At 39.1% G+C, this 20470-nt stretch overlaps 1 protein-coding gene and 1 non-coding gene across 6 annotated transcripts in view; one reads left to right on the top strand and one right to left on the bottom strand.

Annotated features, from left to right (window-relative positions):
- Nucleotides 1-20470, top strand: part of Sesn (Sestrin) — a 248374-nt gene that overhangs the window by 187230 nt on the left and 40674 nt on the right. The window lies entirely within an intron of this gene.
- On the bottom strand, nt 12060-12132 carry Trnaa-agc (transfer RNA alanine (anticodon AGC)). The gene has a single exon. It is a non-coding gene; the product is annotated as a tRNA-Ala (tRNA).

Below are 20470 nucleotides of genomic sequence, written 5' to 3' on the forward strand. Positions count from 1 at the left end.
CGAGATATATATTTTCGTAACGCTGTGCTACCCTTGTGCCGAAACTGTTCCACGGATGGGATACGATCTACGGCGGATCGGGCGAGGAACGGGCGCGTGACGATCTTTTACGATCGAGGCATAAAACTGTGTCAAACAATATATCGCATCCCTCTGCTCATTTTCCTACGATCGTAACGTACCGAGACCGAACGATCGCTTTATCTCTCTCTCTCTCTCTCTCTCTCTCTCTCGCTTTTTCCTTTTGTTCCCTGAAAAGGGCGGTCCTATCGCGATACGAGCGTGAACATCATTAGGCTATACAGTCGGCCGCGTTCGCAGTCGTAAATCAATCGAGGGGCGGAAAGTATTTAATCGCTGCGTTTTAAACGGCTACAAAGCAGAATGAACCTTGGCTGTACGCTTATAATTGAAAAGATACTTCAATTTTTCTATAACGCGTGTAAAATTTCGTGGTCGCATTGTACTTACAATGCGGCTGGGGAAAATTTTATTCGGAGGATGAATAAAAAATAAAAATTAATAAGTTTTCTTCAAGTTATGCAATCGAATGAACAACTTGAAAGTTTATCTCGAACAAAAATTTATTCGAATACAATTTTATTTGAATATGAATTCATTCGGACAAGAATTTATTTGTACAGAAAAATTCATTTTTGCCACATTCCTTTTGTGCCAAATGTTGCGTTGGAAAGCTGCTGTTCTGACAATACTTATGGTCAGGCAGTATTTCCAGTTGCCGTCGTATTACTGTCCCAGCTGCAGGCCACTTGAAAATTTCAACTCCCTGCACGTGGGACTGTCGGTAATTGGAAATACAGCATTCTGATTTATTGGGGTTCGTAACGAAGCGTACCACCATCCGTATTACAAAATGTGAGTTTCAAGAGAAGACATCGTTCATTCAACTTTTGTAGTTCCTCTTTCAGTTTCTCCAACAATTTTCATTTAAATAACCTATTATTCGAAACTTCTATGGCCATGTTCTAAGTTAATAAGATAAGCAAAAGAGGTAGACTGAGAGTGCAAAATAAAAATTGCCTGCATTAATTGCTGTTCTATGTAAGAACTATACCTAGACATTGAATTCTTTTCTCATTAATTTTAATGGATTGAAAATAACGCAATAATATATTTAAATTCTTTAAATGTTTTTCTCTTTTTTCTGTTTAAATTGACGCTTAAATTTTCACTTCTTACATTCGATGTACTCGTTTCTGTCATAATTGCAAGTCTATCCTAAAATATAATCCACTGGACAAAATTACATGAAATTCATCAATTCTAAATGGAATAAGTTTATAGACTAGACTATATAAATCAATTATCGAAATTTCCTACGTATTTATACCATCTCACTTTTAACTATAGAGAACGCGAAAATACCTGCATTTCTATTTACGGTTGAGTACCGCGATGTGCAACGGGGTGACATCTTGTTATAAAACCCTGTTTGAGGCTAACGCGCTCTCCTACATATATCTGTGTGTGAAAGCGACGCGCGAACTTGCTTCTGCGATCGTATAATTGGCTGACGCATGATGGCTCGCATCTCTTGCCATCTCGCTCACTCACTCACTGTTGTCCTGTTCTGTCACTGACAACAGTAATCTCGTGTGGAGGGTAACAGTACCTTCGTAAGAATAAGACCAGTACACATACACAGGTAGAAACTTTTGCAGATACAATCGACCGGAAATCAGTTTCACTCGAATTCCGGGAACAACAACTCACAATACAATGATAGAACATTTTTAATTTTAAATTTTCAAACTGAATTACTGTTCAACATATTACAGTTTTATAATTAAAATGAGATGATCACATGACATAGTTTAGATGGATATTTCTGATTAAAATAAACTCGATGACCATATCATTTCGATTACATTTATGTATTTAATTTTATAAATACATAAATGTAATCAAAATATACATTATAACGAACGTCACTAATTACAATTAAAAAGATTACTAATGACTATATTAATTACTACAATTTATATATCCCTAATTATTAATATCATGTAATAACAATACGAGCTGTCCGCTTGCAGATGCCAAGGTTTTGGCGAAAAATACATTCCTTGACGTTTACTGGTACGGATATTACCTTATTCTTTCATTTATTTTTCATTCATTTTCCATTTTCTTCATACATACGATATTTCATACAATAACGGCGAATACATAATGGCTTAATTAATTGTTGTAACTATTCGCATCGTTTTGTAGAGCAGAAACAGCTCACACACTTTGTCAAATAGCAATAAATCGTTGTAAAATAAGAGATAGTTGGTATAGTCGGTACAGTGTAGTCGCATGGTTCTGACATGTGGCAAAATAGCTGGAGATCTTTCGTTTTCTGGCTATTTATTGATTGTTTCCCAAAAAGGTATGTCCTTTTGCTACTTGTGGGTGGTGACTTTCTCTAACCCTGTGCCCAGTTTTTTCGGGGGAGAAATGTATGCCCCTGGTCTGTTTGGCAGGGTAGTAGCGGTACGCGACCGGCGACGTTCATCAGCTAGGTCTGCTGTACACGTGAAAGTAATAAAAAAATAAATAAAGGAAAGAGATCATTTCCGTACCAGCAAACGTCAAGGAATGTTTTTTCGCCGAACCCTTGACATCTGCAAGCGGGCAGCTCAAATTGTTATTACGGTCGCCGTACATGTGCCGTTTACAGCCTGAAAACTAATAAAAAATTAAATGACTAAAAAAACACGATTAGCATAGTTTTGTAAAGTACAGGCAGCTCTATCGAATAGATATGAGAGACTTTCTCAAGCAACAACAAATCGTTGTAAAATAAGAGAAAATATAAAAACGCTACGAACTTATTCGCCAACCCAATAGTTAGAACGTTAACAATTCGAATACAAATCCGATGTGAATTCTGTAACAAAGAGGAGATCGTATCCGGGAACGCGCTCCGATGACGATAGCCGGGCAAACATCGATATCGCGAAGGAAAAACAGAGACGCGTGGATTTTCGAGCGCAATTGGATGTGATTGGGCTGGAAAATGTTGCAAGAGTGGTATTTGTTCGGCTGGTATCGGTGTTTACGAAATTCGCCGGTTGTTTGCGTCGAATCGGTCGCGATAAACAGAGGTACGACCGGGAACCATTCGCAGATAATATTTCGCTCACGTCGTTCACCCCCTCAAGGTAGGATCGGTGATTTTTGTCGTATTTTGTTCGTCGCGATATTTCAAGTGCCGCGTTATCACCATTCCGGTGTTTTACATCATCGAACCGGCGTAGGCTTGGACGGCTACCAAGTGCCGGTCGCGGTGCCGCACAGATACGAGATCTCGCTAATCGTTTATCGATTATCACGCGGAAAATAAAGCTCCGTATTCGGAATGAAACGCGACAGCTTGTACAAACAACTTCTTAGGCATTATCGTGTCTCGAGCCGGTCGAGAGTGGAGTTAACGCGGCGCGCTTCAAAATCTCGTTATCCGAAATCCGACTAAAGCCTCGAGTGAAACATTATGCGATGGGATTCGCGGTAATCCGCTGCCGGGCCACGGTTTATACGGAAGACTTTCTGTGCCCGTCTTGATGGATCACGGCGAGTCGATCCGTTCCCAATCGGCCAAATAAGTTTCTCTGGTAACGATGATTGCTGAGAACAATCATGAATCCTGTTTCGCTATTTCGTATCCATAAATGCAGAGTCTATCCACACGGTGGATAGACAAAATGGAAAGTTAATGGATACTTATCCTTTCTACGCATGCGTTCTGCGATTCAAACGAAATAGAAAGCAGAATACTTTTTAGCGAATATATATAATTTTTGTTCAAATGCTTCTTTGATCTGTGCTGCTCCCTTTTGATCTAACGATCGATAACGTGATAGCTCGATTAGGCATAAGTACAAGGAATGCACTGATGTCATTCAATTACCTAGCATTTCACTGGTATGCCAAACACGTACAGTATGTGTATTGATGAAGACAGATATAATTTGTCACAGGAGATAGTGCAAATTTCAAAGCTATATTAGGTACATTTAGCGAAGAATTCGGTTGATGAAGAGTGTTGAAAATATTCTTGACTAAATTCAACCACCATCATTTAATAGTTTACACTAATAGTTTATCTTGATCGAATTTCTTTACCTTTCTCTCGTAAACAGTACATGTAAGGTGAAAACTTCAGATATTATGTTTTTCTTCAGAATTATCCCTTAATATTTTCTTCTCATTGGATTGCATAATGTAACAGATTGACTATCGGAGCAGTAATTATAAAAATTCCGTGTAATGAAAATAATAAACGAAGTGCTTCGACAACAGTTACTATCGAACGTAAAATTGAATTTTTAAATCTGTACAAATAACTACATTAATTTACGAGTCAAGACAAATCGCTGTAAAACTAGTCCGTTCTTTGGCCTTGATGCCGGGCTTATTAATAAATCGGTTTACGTCACACCAACGCAACTGACATTGCGGTGAACGTGTTAATAATTTCTATCCTCGTCAGATGTAATATGCGACCTTTTAGCTCAAATATTCCTAGATAAACAGAACGAAAAGTTGTTGGTGTAGCTATCAAACTTCGAGCTCTAATCAATGTGTGAGGAATGCCTCGATAAATTTACACTCGGGGACGCGGATAAAAGAGTCTCGCGGCCAATCAGATATGCCGTCGAGAGCACAGTGAATCATATCGCTCGGAACGATATCAGTCACAGTCGCGTTCTTTTCGGATTGCTCGAAAATATTCTGTTTACACGCGACCGATCGTTCTCCGTTGGCAGCGATCCAGAGAGCTCTCGTCGGACACGGCGAGAGAAGAAACGTCGATGGAAAACATATGTTGGACGCGGGCAATGGCGATTCGCTGTAATAAGAGTGGGCAACGTCTCGCGGTTGTCGCGGGATGAAGCCGTTTCCGCTCCCCCTATTAATCGTCGTTATCAGGTGTTCCGACCGCATCATCAGCGGTTATCGCGCGAAAGCACAGCAATTAAACGGCACAGCTAATATTCGTAAACAGATTATGATGGGCGCAACGCAACGGTCTTGTGTACTCGCTGTGCCCCGAGAGGAATTATGCAACAAGCCGTGCATTTGCCACCGACCTAAAGCTCCACGTGGAAAGGAATTCATAATCGATCGTGTTTACAGAAATCGAAAAACAGTCGGTGGTTAATTAACCAATATCGCTGGTTTAACGATTCATACGAAAGAGTTTCAATTCAAATAGAGATAAAGTTGAGCCCAATTTTTTAATAGTAGTAATCAAACTATTAAAAATATTTAATAATAGTGGTACAATTATTAAAAGTATTCGATAGCAGTGTTATGTAAATCCTGTTTATTAAAATTCTTATTATATAATTTCTTATATCTAACCATGAACGAAGCCTGTAGATGTTAAATTGTAATTTGAAAATTATTATTCTTAACATCAATGTTTCGAAATTATGCTGAGTTCATTGAATTGGTATTATATGTATGCAAGCTATCAGTATCTATTGAATGAAATAATTAAATATTTATTTGTTTCATCTAGTTTGTCATATCTTTTATATATCTATTACGCCTTTCCTATTGTAGATATTAGTTAATTTATCGTAGCTGTTCGTTTATTTTGTATTAAACCATCGGAGTTTTATAGAATCAATATTTCGAACAATCGTGCGAATCTTTCTGTAAGAATTGTTTATATCTGCGCTTCAGAGAGATAAATAACAAAACGTGACGTTCGCGACTGTTCCATCCGACTCATTTGTTAATTTTAACTATTATCTCATAACATGTTTATAACGATACACGAGCATTAAGTTCATTATATCAGACTTTTCCGTCTCTCTTTCCAGTCTATTCAATTTCAATCGCTTTAACTATTATTTCTGACAGCGTGAAGAATTGTAGAAGCGACATAACGAGGCGACGACGTTCACAAGAGTCTGTTAATCCCGATCTGCAAAAGAGATTGCTTGGTTTCTGTCGGTATCGTGTTATTGTCTCCCGACCAATAAGAAGCTTGGCATTTTCGTACTCTACTCTTTATACTCGGTTGTCAATAGAGCCGCAGATAATACGGCCGCGTGCCGCTACCGCGATAATTCCCAGTACACAACTTTCGTGAAACAAAATGGCCGGCGCGGATTCGTGCGTCGGGATGACACGGGTGTCTGCACTTTATCAGGCGCACGCATTGTTATTGCAGAATTCTGTCACGCGGAATCGCGGATCGATCGCCGGCCCGTAATACCGGCCGGTTCGTAACGACTAGCGGAACGTTTCCCTCGATCCAATCGCCGATCCCAGGCTATTAAATTGCGTTTCCGATGCCCGGCGGCCATTTATTCGGCGGCTAACGAGTCGCGGTGTAAAATATTTCGATCGGTTATTAATCGACCGGTAACGACGTACACTACGAAAAGAACGCTAATTGCGGCTATTCCGCGAGTTATTTTCTCCTCTGTAACTGTTTCTCGCGATTCGCGCACAATTATTTTTAATAGAAGCAGCGATTATTCAGATTCAATGATCGGGCAGGGAATGTAAAGTTGACCGGCGAATTCTTTGTGACAAGTATAAAGTGAACACGCAACGAATATTTATTATTGGAAAGGTACCATTTACAAGTTAATAAATGCCATGATATCACTGCATTTTATCAATGGCTATGTTTGTCGATTTTATTAGAGATATGTATTATAGCTCATGATACATGCAAGTAAGATAAATTACAGGCTAATAATTTTAATAATAATACATTGTCTACTATTGCTCTTATAGTTAGATACTTATTTCAGTAGCTGCGTTACATTCACGAATAATTGTATAATAATAATAGTATTATATAATTATATATAATAAGAAGAAGAAAAATTGCAGTAACTTACAAACTATTCTAAATAGCTTCTAGAGTTACACATGGTGGTACGATTAAATTCTACAACCTTATAGAAAATTATGTAATGATTGAGGGAAAACACTGATCCAAAAGAAGTTAATATCGGTATCAACGTGTCGCTTTCTCTACTCGATCTGAAATTGTTCGACAACAATTATCTGTAAAATAATGTCTAAGAATAGTCAAATAATTGCCGATCAACTGAAACGAAACTGAAAAAGTTAACAATTTTGAAAGACCGTAAAACATCAAAGAGCAACGCAATCGGCCAGAGCATTCTCGACAAGGTGCTCGAGCTAAGTACTCGTTTAGCGGGTTGTTGGGAGGTCCTTTTGGCCATTGAATCCGTTTTCCCTTTTAACCTTTTCGTCTAAATTGCGGTGGTTGACGCAGCGGTTCATAGTGATCGGGAACAGCTGTATTCCGCGCGTTCCGCCGCCGAATATGGTGCCGGGCGATACACGCGTGCTCGCGTCGTGATATTGTTACACCGGTGGCACTATACCATAACAGGCCAAGAGCAGTTCGTGGAACGAGGGAGAGTGAGAAGCGAGATCGAGAAGTAGCAAGAACGAGCAGGGAATAGGCTCGTTCTCGTTCCCTCGCTCTCCCGTATTTTACGAACTGCCGAGCCTATAACCATAGTGAGCTGGCTGTATCGCCTCGGTACGTGTCGTTACAAAAAATCTTTGTACCGCAGCTGTTTGCTGTGATAATACCCAGGCGGGCCCGCGCGAGCACTCGTGGCAGAGACCGAATCGATCCGAGCGACAAACAATGCCTCTATCGCAGCCTTTCGATTTGACTTTGTTTCAACGACGAAGGACGTTCAATGTCGCATGACCGTCGCCGGTGATAGCTGTATATAGTTATCGTCATTTTTTTTTTTTCTTTAGTAGTTTTTACGTCGCATCAGCTGCAAGGCTATTAGCGACCTTCTAGTTTTAGACCTTATATTTTGTTTATTAAACCTGTATCTCTCAGAAATTTTAGTAAGTCCTTGATTTTGTTGCTGTTCATGTTATCCTTGAGCAGTGGGTTTAGTTTGTGTTTGGTGCGCAGAGAATTGTATTTCCGGCAGTTTAAGATTAGGTGATCCGTTGTCGTTTGGGTGTTACATTCTTCACATTGTGGGGGTGGTTCTTTAGTTAGCAGATATGAGTTTGTGTATCTGGAATGGCCAATTCGGATGCGGGTAATCGCTACTTGGTCCCTCCTGGGTAGTGTACTCGTCATTTGATAGTTATTGAAAAATTTTTCTGTAATATTAGTTATATGGGGTGGAGCTGTTTGTTTCCATGTAGTTTCCCATTGTTGCGTTAGCTGGCTTTTGATTGTTTTTATCATGTCTCCCATGTGTAAATTTTGGTCATCACTTGGCGGTGTTAATGTTGTTGCTTCTTTGGCTACTTGGTCAGCTCTTTCGTTGCCAGAGATGACGACGTGAGATGGGATCCATATGATCTTTATTTTGTTTCCTTTGCATGTAATTTTTTGGTAGATTTCTATGATATTGAGGATGGTGTCGTTATTTGTTATTTTATTATTTAATGTTGCTATTGCACTGTAGGAATCGTTGAGTATGGCAGTTTGTTGATAGGATTTGTCGTGTGCTATTTTAAAGGCATGGTTTATACCCATTAGTTCGGCTGAGAAGACTGATGTTGCGTTGGGAAGTTTGATTCTGACTATCGATTCCCGTGTTACTACTGCATATCCAGTTCCAGATTCCAACTTGGAACCGTCGGTATTGGTATATTGTATGTATATAGTCTTTATGGTTATTTAGAATTTTTGCCATTAAGGAGCGGTATATTTCAGGATTTGTGTTTCCTTTTGCATGGAGTAATAGTTCAGTATTTGTTTCTATTGGTTGGATTGTCCATGGTGGAATTGTTGGAAGTCTTCGAGGTATGGTGGATGTTAATTTGGTGTTTAATTCTTCTTCATATGTATGTATTCTGTAGTAATATGGTTTGCTTGAATGTTTCTTTTGTGTATACTTAGTGATAAGGTAGTTTCTTGTAAATGTTGTTAGGTATACGGGCTTATCTGGGGTTGCCGAAATTTTTATTGCCTGAGAAGTACTGAGTAATTTTCTCCTAAAACTGAGGGGTGGTTCATTTGCTTCTTCTAGTACACTTTGAATTGGGCTTGTTATGTATGCTCCTGTTGCGATTCTTAGAGCCATATTGTGTATGCTATCTAATTTTTTGAGGGTGGTTTTGCAAGCTGAATTATAGACGATTGAACCATAATCTATCTTGGCTCTGATGATTGCCTTATACGTGTGTATTAGCACCTGATAATCTGCTCCCCAAGTATTTGCTGCTGTTATTTTTAGAATATTTAAGCGTTGTATGCAATCTGTTTTTAGGTTGGTAATGTGTGGTTGCCATGTGAGTTTGCTGTCAAATGTCATACCCAGGATTTTAAGCGAGTTTACCTGTTCGAGTTCTGTGTTTCCAAGGAATAAATTAATTTTTGGTGTCTTGCGTTTTTTAGAGAAAATTATATACTTGGTCTTAGTTTTGGAGAATTTGGTGCCTGATTTGATTACCCAATTTTGGAGTTTGTTTAGCGTGTCTTGTAATATGGATTGTGTTGTAGCTGCACTTAATCCTTGGTATAAAATGGTCATGTCGTCTGCAAATAAGTAGGCTTTAACTGGTGCGGATATTGTTGAGAGGATTTCATTTATTACAATTAAAAATAAGGTAACACTGATTACAGAACCCTGGGGTAGTCCATTTTGAATTATTACAAGTTTCGATAGTTTGTTTTTTACTCGTACCCTTATTCGTGTCTCCAGTAAGAAATTTTCTATAAATTCCCTTGGAGTCCTAGCTTTTTTAGAATGGTTAGGGTTCTTTTTCTGCATATCATGTCGTATGCTTTTTCAATGTCTTTTCCTGTATTTTCTGGGTTTACATACACTTGTCTTCTGAAACTTAAAACGTGTGTATAGCCCGATTTTTGGAGACCTGCTCTTAGGAATGATATTTTTGATGTCATTCTGACGTTGTTTTGTTTGAAAATCTTTTCAATAATCTCATGTGGGATCGTTGGTGATACATTCGATAATATGATACGTTGAGATGGCGTAATTAGAGGTTTTATTTCCACGTGGGTATTGTTGACGGTGATTCTTGGTTGCTTGTTTATGAGTTCTGTGACAGTGTTTTTCGAGTCTAGGTAGATACATATTCTATTATTTGAGATCCTTGAGATAAATCTAATAGCGTTAGAGTTTATTATTTTTCCTATTTGCATATTCTTTAATTGGTGTTCCCTCAATTGATTTCATGGTTATGGCTTGATCTCTCTTTGGAAAGCTGTTATTGGTGACCATTGAAGCGTATGATTTTCGATTTGATTCTGGATTCGATTGGGTTTCTTGGAGTTTTTGTGTTTGCGAGTTGGAGGAGTGATCCCTGTACTCAGAAATCATCTCCTCTGGGTGGTTACTACCACCACTCATCGGTTTTGCACACTATTTTTCAGATAAAGGCACTCATTAACATACACTTAGTAATGGCACTTGTCTATTATCAATTTGCTTCGGCACTCGCACACTGTAAACAGATACGTCCTATCGGTACGAGTACTCGACACTGAATAGTTATCGGCCTTATTGACACCGAATTTTAGGCAATCTAATCAGTGGCGTGTGAGCATTCGTAGGTGTCGGCGCAAAATGGATCGAAAACGAACTCGATAAAATCGAGGCAATTTATTTCATAAAATAGGAAAGTTTTGATTTATGATATTAACCCTTTGCACTCGGGTGAAGATTCTGAGGCAACACTAAAATTATTATATGACATTCCAAGATTATATTTACATGAAATTATTAAAACTATAGCTGTTGCATAAGTCGCAAGACTCAACTTCATATGCACAAAATGCACTTTGTCATACAAAATGGAAATACTATACTTAGAAAAATTATTTTGGATTTTCAATTAAAATAACTTCGAGGGCAAAGGGTTAATTGTTCTTGTATTACCCAGGTTACAAGCTTGAATGTACGCGAAACATCACCATGGAAATTAGTTTTTCAGTTTGAACAAATAATTTTGTTCACTTGATACCTGAATAGTGGTATAGAATTCAACAACCTGCATTTACAATATTCTGTTGCAAAAATATCTATAAAAAATAACTTGCAGCGGTTTATCGATTATATTGTTTGGTGGATGCCGCAAGGAAACTAGCAATTAAACAGTTTTAGAAAAAAATACCAGTGATCGTGGTTTTGTTTGAGAGGCTCCGAATGCGAAGGATTAATTGTATTGATTTAGTCTATCAAATGCGTCACTTGTTTTCAGATTTTTCAAAGTAAATGTAAATGACAACACTGAGCCTTTAAAAGCAAACACGGTGACATTTAGATGTGACTCAATATACATAACAAGTCAGACTGGCGATAATGATTATTCATAAAATAAATACTCTTTTGTCAAATACTACTGTTATGTACATTTGTTGGATATTGCGATACCATTGTATCGAAATAAATACACGTTGAAAGTCCTCGTTTTCGAATTTCGTACATAACAGAATTCGTCCAATATTTATCAAAGCAAACACAGACTGTTGCATTCGAGAATAATCTAATCGAGATAACATGTGAACTAAATCTCTGAAGAATGTTGAAAGTATACATTCATCTTGTATAACATCGCTGACTAGACAGTTGAAAATTGATTCCAAAAAGGCGTCTACAATAAGCTGTAAAACAGATATAGCTTACATAATTTTCAATTTTATTTCTATTCATGTTTGCAAAAATTTGTAACATAGTGTTTAAATTTCATGAGGACGTGATGACAGCGTGAAGTAAGAAAAAGAACATTAGTCAAACGACACCTTATGTTCGAAAGTACACAATGTTCGATTGATTACTAAAACAATTAAGTTACTATTGTAATTTTTCAGTTACGTCACTTTGAATAATATAAATTGCAGCGTTGTTGAGAATATAATGTTGAGGTTACGCCAAGGGTACATAAAGTGGAAACAACTGTTGATTTCGTCCATAGGCCATATCGATTGTTCTTGCAGGAAACACGCGTGCGTTCCCAGACAGATCAAAAAAATTTGAATGACATGTAGAAGAGAGCATTAAAAAGTTATTGGTTCGTTAGCGAGTTCCGGAAAAAAAGTAATTTGGAGGCGCCGGGCATCGATCCCGGTACCTCTCGCATGCTAAGCGAGCGCTCTACCATCTGAGCTACGCCCCCTCGACGAACCAGACTGGAATTCCGCGTAACTTCGATAACATGTTCCAATTTTCTTACTATCATGTTTTTTGACAGATTAGCAGCCGCTAATTGACAGTCGGTCGATTAACGAACCGGTTGCATCCGCCGCGCCGCAAGAATCAAACTATTGTCCTTCGCGAAATTCGTTTATCGCCGATCTCTTCCCGTATTACTCACTGTTGAATCATCGTCTATGTGTGTCAGATCGTTGCACTTAACGACTTATTAAGCCGCGGTTATCTTACAGTCCTATGGATCACGCTAATCACTTATTGAAAATGGTACAATCCGTCCGTAATAAATTCTCCGATAGAACAAGAGAATGTTTGTTTCCCGTATGTCTTCATTTACCGTCGCTTTCAGATTTCGATAACAGAAAAATCAAATTTTATTTCGTCTCTTCAATAAATGGATAACATTCCTATTTGATAGACTATGTATGAAATCTTCATCGCGAGCCTGACTGGTTGTTGCAGCACAAGGGGGTTCACTTCAAATAACTGTTCTCTTTTACACGTAACTGTACAATCATAGTATATCTAATGTCGGTGCTGCATGTTTTACGCCATTTACGCTTTCTTAATACAAGTTCAACATTAAAAAGTATTCGCAATGTTATCAAAATTAGGCTGCTGTTATTTTACGTTCTACTTCAGTCTTACGTGACGTGAATAAGGCGAAACAGAAACAGACATTTCCATCGAATAGCAACCAGCATAAAAACTCCATTAAATCTTCAAACATATGCAAAGAGCGCATCTATCTAATAACAGGACAATACGAGATGTCTCCAACATTCAGCAACGATCGTTCCACTGTTGGACTCGTAGTCGGATTCCAACAAAAACGTGAATAGATTCCGCGCGAAGGTTCGCCATCCTATCGTTCTTTTAACGATCCGTTTGAAACTGTCTCGTCGCATAATAGGTATTCGGTCTCGCTTCTCGCATACGCGACACCGAGCGTTCGAATTTCTTCCTCCTTTTTTTCTCGCCAGCCTTCCGTTTTCCTGCGGTTTTCAGCTCCAATTCGAACGGATAATACCAGCTGCATTGTTTCGAAAGCACTTACAGGGATGCGTCATTAGCAAAGAAATAAAGATGATCCGCGGTGGTGGAACGCGCGAAAGAAACTCGCGCACGCCATAAAAGCGGGCAGATAACATGCTGGGCGAGAAATAAACTCGGTTAGTCGGCAGACTTGAGTCATGCCGCGGAACAAAGGTACTTTCGATCGGTCTAAATGCCTTCGCCAGGTCGAATGGTGCAACAAGTGTACACGCACGTCTCGAAACCGTGGGTCACGTATGAACCGACATGACGAATCTTCTATGATCCTTTGTCCTCGTTCTAACCGATCCGAGCTCGGTTGTTCCCCTGGAGACAATCGGCGCATACAGAAACGATCGTTGTTTTTTCTCGTACGATCCGATAAATATCTTATTTGTTATCGTCTCGAGAGAGTATTTTGGGCATAACAAATTATCTGTTTTGCAAAAAAAGCCTCGCAAGGCTTAGCGTTACACGCAAAGATTGATATTTCTTCATTTGAAGCTGCATAAATATTTTTATGCTCGTACAAAAAGTTTGGACTGTGTGGGTTGAGGAGAGACATCACCCTGAGGCTTTAAGAGATAGGAAAAATTTGGGAATTTTTTGTAGGTAGTCATTAAAAATATACGATTCAGGTTTGTTTTTTTAATTTTTTGAAAACAAAAATCGTCCAAAATCACGAAATTTTTCTTTGTTCCCGAAATCTCTTTTCGTGGAATATTGGCTGCTAGCCGTCACAACTGTCAAATAGTGGAGAGTCTGATTTAAAAACATATCATTTAATTCATAAACTACAAACTATTTACTAAAATATGGCGTATGGAATTTCGAAAATTTTAATAGTCGTAGAAGACAGCAATTTGGGGATAAAAATTGCTGCTTTTTATCCCAAAAAATCAATTTTAGATACTTGTAAAAAATGAAATAATTGACATATAAAAAATCGTACGCTATATTGATCTAAATCGGATGTACAGTTCTGAGGATTTAGCAATGACGGCGAGGTTGAAAAATGTAGTTTCGAAAAACCATACATGAAGTTTTAAGGTAACTTTCCTCTCTGGTAAAGTAAACGTTGTGAAACTTTACCTTCGATCGCTAAATATTTGAATTTCGAAATAGCGTTTTGACATAACATTCTGCACGCTTGAAACTTTAAGAATGTAAAACAAATATAATCGATTGTTCGTTGGGTTGGTGCCTTTCCTTGACACGTTCCGTGCTAAGCTTGTTTTTACTCGTCTCTTCACAGTGGCCATTTGATACTATACTAAAACTTGATATACTATATGTAATTATTAATTACATATATAATATATTGTACATAATTATTATTATATATATAATATACTATATAAAATTATTATTATTATATACATGATATTGAAATAAATTCTTGTGATGGAAATTAATTCTTCAGTTCTAAGTTTGTTATGACTTATTTGCATATCGCATTAAATGAACATGTAAGCATGTACCATCGGTGCTACACATAGCACATGCTTCAACATGTACCATTGTGCCTAGGAAACATTATAGAAGCGTATGCATTGCTTTTACGAAGGGGGGCAACGATTGCACTTGAAAATGCGATTTTCTACGAATTCAAGCAAAGTGTGCGATAACCGAATGGTTATAGACACGCAAACTACTTACATAACTGTTCGACAGCATTGTTCGAATCAATCCAGACGAGCGCAGAGGCGGTCAAGCCTCCGGGGACCATTACGGAAATCGAGGCGAACCCTCGCTAGGAAAAACCCGGTTCTCTGCAGCATATCAGAGTCGCTGCTCCCCAGCAGGATGAAAGGAAGAATGTGTCAGTCTCTCGGCGTGTCTGTGACTTTACGATCCTCCCGAATAGCCTGCACGAGTTCTCGGTCCGGTGAGCGCCATTGTGCGGCCGACAAAAGGACGCGAAACGACAGAGTTTCCGCGTGAGGCGTCGAGCGGAACGCGGCTCTTCGCGATTTGCCCGCTGCGCCGGATGAATCCCCGAACCGTTCTTGGCTTCGGTCGCATCGCTTTTTCCCTGTTATCGGCGGATCGCGTGTCTTTGGCACGTGCGCGTCCATCATCCGTACTGACAGCCGTCGTGCCAGACGTCGAATCAGCCGACGAGTCGCGAGCGATTTGGTGACCCTCTTTTCCACCCGAAGAACGGACGTCGTAGTTATCGGGCGTCGTTTCGCGCCATGACGAGACAGAACGCGCGGTGACTCACCCTTCGTGATTTGAGACACGTATATCCACGACCCGCTGCAATATCGCGAGATACCGCGAAATCGTATGCACATTCTAGTTGGACTGGTCCACCTGAAAGTTACACGCATGCTCTATAACTGTTAATATTGCAGATGCAGTTGCTTTTACCCTTTTAGCACCGAGCGAAAGGAGCGTACCTAGGCGAAGAATATCGGGCCGAATCGACGAGTTTCGATATTTGTTAAAAATCATAAGAATAACATAAATATATGACACAATGAAAATCGTACAGAGTAGTTTCTCTTTTTCAAAACGTAATTGCACATAGAAAAAATGGACTAACCCTAAAAGGGTTAATCTACAACATAAGGTTGCGAAATTTAAGCAAGACACAGCTGCTTTTATGTTTTTGCTCACATTCGAATTCGTTTGTTATTTTAGTATACTTTACGATCATGTGTCGAACAATAAAAGTATTATTCACAAATTGGAAACTGCTTAGAAGCAAACAAAGTAACTTTCCAAGATTGTTTCTTCTTTTTAATCGATTAATAAACGATAGAAAAAGTGGGTCCTCGCATGCATCCTTTACGCCACACAGGATCGTTTATGTTCTACAACTGATATTACAGCTGTAATAAATTTAAACAATGATATATAATCATTGATGCAACAATTGGCGGACAACTGAAATGTTTTTACTGACCACGCCAAAAACCAACATCGAGTACCAAAGATAAAAAAATTAATCTTCTATCTGTCAAGCCTCATAAACGCCAGGTAATTCAGATTTGACAAAAACATTGTACTCAGACAAATCAAAGTTCGCTCACATTTCGTCAGATAAACTGCAATGCGTGAAATATATCATTTTGACTTGGTTGGTCGAAGATCTCGACAAGTTTGTGTCACGAACATCTTTATATGGCTGGCAATACATTTAACCGAGCTGACTCATCCGTCGCGGTAGAATTCTATAATGTTTCCGTGAACAGCGGCCTTGATTCGGCGATTCGACACAGATTATAAGTCGAGACGAATTCGTTCTCCGTGAAAAAAATAATGGGAGGAAGACCGATTAGACATCCGGTGCAGCATGCGAACATGGACCAACGATTAAACGTCGCGTCGATCAATCATATCCCACCCGTCTTCCGACGCGGCTCATCTCTCGTACCATTCTTGCCCAACTCTCATTTTTATCGCCCCGGACTCGGTCAGCCGCTTCTACGCGTTCACCAATCCCACTGACCGAAAGACCGATCGTGTAATCACGTTCGACCCGGGAAAGCAGCGATAACAGGGTTCGAGGAGTGAGCAGGGGCGGTTTTCACGACTAGCTCCCCCGTTGAATAGGCGGAACGGACCATGCGACGATTTCGCTGACCGTTGTATAGCATGCGAGGAGAAACAGAGTGAGCAAAAGAGAGAGAAAGAGAGAGAGAGAGAGAGAGAGAGAGAGAGGATAGATCTCTCCGGTATAACGGCACAATGCGGTGCGACCGGCTGAAAGCTACAGCTGGCCGAGTGGGAACGGAACATTGTGAGTCGAGTAGGATAGAGAACGCGGCGCGATCGGAAAGAGCGAGAGAACCGAGAGCCCAACGTGGGTTGGGAAGGGGCAGAAAAAAGTCGGAAAAGCGGAGAAAGCTAGAACAAAACGAAGTGACCGAAAGTGTTGCGCGGTGGATGGAGTCGAAGAGAAGAACGCACAGTGGTTTAGAACTCCACAAACCTGAACTAAATCAATAACCACGTTATTCATGTATTAATCATTATGAGTAGAATAGTTTTAGAGTTTTTTAAAATGGTAGAATTCGATTTTGATAGTTTTGAAAAGATAGGGTTCCACACTTATTCGTTACCCTTGCATATAACTTGAATTTCTATCAAATAAAATTTGCATGGTTATTGCCTTTGAATTTCCAAATTCTCTTTTTATAGTACTTTGGAAACAAAAGTATGATGTTGGAAGTACGTAATTATAATGGTTATTGACAATCCTCATATACGCTGCTCATATATTTAAGAACCTGTAAGCAACAGTTCATTTACTTTAAAGAAAATTAAAAATTTGGCTTCGATTCGCTTTTTTTGGAATTCTAAACAACTGTGGAACAGGCTAGCGGAACAGGGGTTGGACAGATACCAGTGAAGGGGTGAAGAGAGACAAAGGGTTGAACCGATGAGAGAGAAATACTGCTGGGTGTTGGTGTAGGACGTGGAAACGGATAAAAAGCCGCAGATATTGCGGGGCACGGAATGAATAAGAGAAAGCTGTGGGAACGAGACGGAACGCGAGAAAGGATGAGACAGAGGTGAAGGACAGAAAATGCGAAATAACCAGGAGGTAGAAAGAGAGAAAGAGAAACTGAAAGAGGGGGGTGAGAGTGAGAGAGAGTGAGAGGGGGGGGGGGGGGGCGCGAGGAGGAAAAAGTGCGGAAACCAGGCAAAGGGAAAGAGAGATGGAAAATTCATCGCGAAGGTGAAGGAGGAGAAAGATGGAGCGGGAGGTCTTGCGGGAGGAGGTCGACGGAGGGGGATTTCCGAGCGACGGGGCTTATAATATCGTATGGCAGTGCCGTAACGAGAGGCGCTTTCCCGAGCGTTGACCTCTTCGCGCTTCCAATACTAACCTCGCCCAAACGCCTGCTGCCGAGAATACGAAATAATAGAAACTTCGCCGTGTTATTCGCGCGGTCGTTGCGAGAAGGAGCGGAACTCGAGCACGGATCTTCGTGGAACATGATCGACCAGAAGATCCGAGAGCAGTCGCACACGGAAGGTGGTGGCCCGCTAGGCTATATCGGTCTTCCACGGCTGTTTCCGGGCCCGAGCAAGCTGTTCCGAGGATCCCTCCGAATCACCTTCTTCTGGGAATTCGGCCGGGCGCGAACCCCACCCTCCGCAACCTACGGTCGTTATAACAGCGAAAATCTTGTTGCTAACGAATTTTCCGGTCCGAATAATCTTGATGTAATATACCTTTTTTCAAACAGTTGGTCATAGTTCATCTGACTTCACACAATTCTTATGAAAATTAACACTCCTTATGCTTTTAAGATTGCTGAATTTGAATACATAATCAAAAGCGCAATGTCCAAAGTGCAAAATCGGACACTACAGTCGCGAGCATTGTTTGAAATTAGTTTTTCTGAATGTCAATAATAAGTTTCCGATATTTTACTAAAGTTGTATAAGTAGAATTTAAAATCTAATATAATGATCTTAATTTGTATTCGTATATCTTAAAAATGGGCAAAAACGGACGAAATGTTTCAATTGAATATCGTAGTGAATATCTTATTTTAATCATTTAATTTTACTCGAACACAACTATTCTACTACCATTATGTCATATTAATATAACTACTATTTAGAACAGATTGAGAAGAGAAGCATAAGAGTGAATCCAAATAAATTTATAAGAAATACTTCAATGGAAAATGTTTTACAAAATCTTACTTAATCTTATAGTTACGTATTCGTTTTAAATCGAAATAAAATTCTACTCTTCAATTATCAATAATTAACTATTAAAATAAATATGGCCATACAAAATTGCTTGGCGATGTCCAAGAAGTGATTCAATAATTACGTAAATTGCGAGAGTAGCAAATAAAAAGAAGACATGAAGTAGCAACTTCCTTCTTTATTATTTTTTTTATAACATACAAAACAGTATTTTCAACCTTTTTCAATTACTGAAAGAGGAAAGACATTTTTAACTTATAACTAGAAGTTCAACCAAGAATAAAGTAAGAAAGTTCAAATGTATTTATGAAATTGCATTGCAACCGCACGCAATCAAAGATAAGAATCGATTGCAGAATTAGGGATTAAATATTGTCAACAGCGATCGCGTCACGGCTAAAGTTAACCAAAGTTGGTGGTAAAGATTCGCAGCTTTAAATATGATTTACGGCATCCCAAGTCATCATTAATGGTTCCTTGGAGGAGTTATGCATTAAAAAACCCAGCCGCACAATCTTCTCGACGTTACTCGTGCTCTTGACAAAGGCGCGTCAGTGTTTTGCGGAAATGAAAAGGAGAGAGCCCTACCTCGCTTCTTACCAAGGCTTTATTTCGCGTTGTCCTTGGAAGACAAAGGAACCTTAAAGGCCCAGAATGGCTCTTCATCATCTCTCCCCCTCGTTACAAAGAGGCCGGCTCTCATTGATCCGTATAGTTACAACGAATGTTCGCCACGACGAACATTCGCGACTCACAACATCCTTGCGCACGCACCCATCGCGATAATATACTCTCTCCCTCTTGCCACCCCCGTGAAGAAGGAGCCTTTTCATAAACGTTAATAAACAACGCGAACAGCCGCCTTCAAAGAATCTTCGATTATGCGAGGAGAGATTACCGGCTGCCGACGCTTCGAACCCCGGCAACGTGTATCTGGCTGTGATCGTAATGTGAAACTACTTGTCACGTTCTCAACCGCGCACTGTATGATTTCGTAGAAGAAAAAAGAAAATTTGTATGCGTGGTAAGATCATAGACAACAAAAGAGTAATATTTATATGTGTAAGTAATTCCTGTTTGAAATATTTTATACGCGAATAACGTTATAAGCAAGTACTTGTTAAAGTTACCAAGGCACCCATGTTGTGATGGAGATTTACTTATTAATATTTCTCAAAAGATTTAATCTATCTTCATTCAGGATGATTGGGACCAGATTTCTTACTTTTTCGTTGTTGTATTATTGGAAACATATCTCAGTATATATTTAATACTTATTATTATACTACAAATTTTTTACATTCATGATCAATATGAATATAGTAGAAAAATTTTTAAAATTGGGGAAAATCGAAAAAGTTAAAAATTTCTAAGTGACTCGTGTTCCTCGAAATAAACATAGAAAATTTAGATTTACACAAAGATTCGCAGTTTCATATTATAACAGGTTGTCGAATAATAAATATTTTGGCAACAATGATGTCCAAAGCCTAGTTGTTTTCAACTAGTTAGTACTGCAAAAATGTATAGTTTTAGAAACTCGGTATTTTAGTAATATTTTTTAAAAGGTGCGAGTTAGTTTTACT

This window comes from Augochlora pura, chromosome 1, assembly GCF_028453695.1.
Source record: "Augochlora pura isolate Apur16 chromosome 1, APUR_v2.2.1, whole genome shotgun sequence".
In the NCBI taxonomy this organism is placed as follows: Eukaryota; Metazoa; Arthropoda; class Insecta; order Hymenoptera; family Halictidae; genus Augochlora; species Augochlora pura.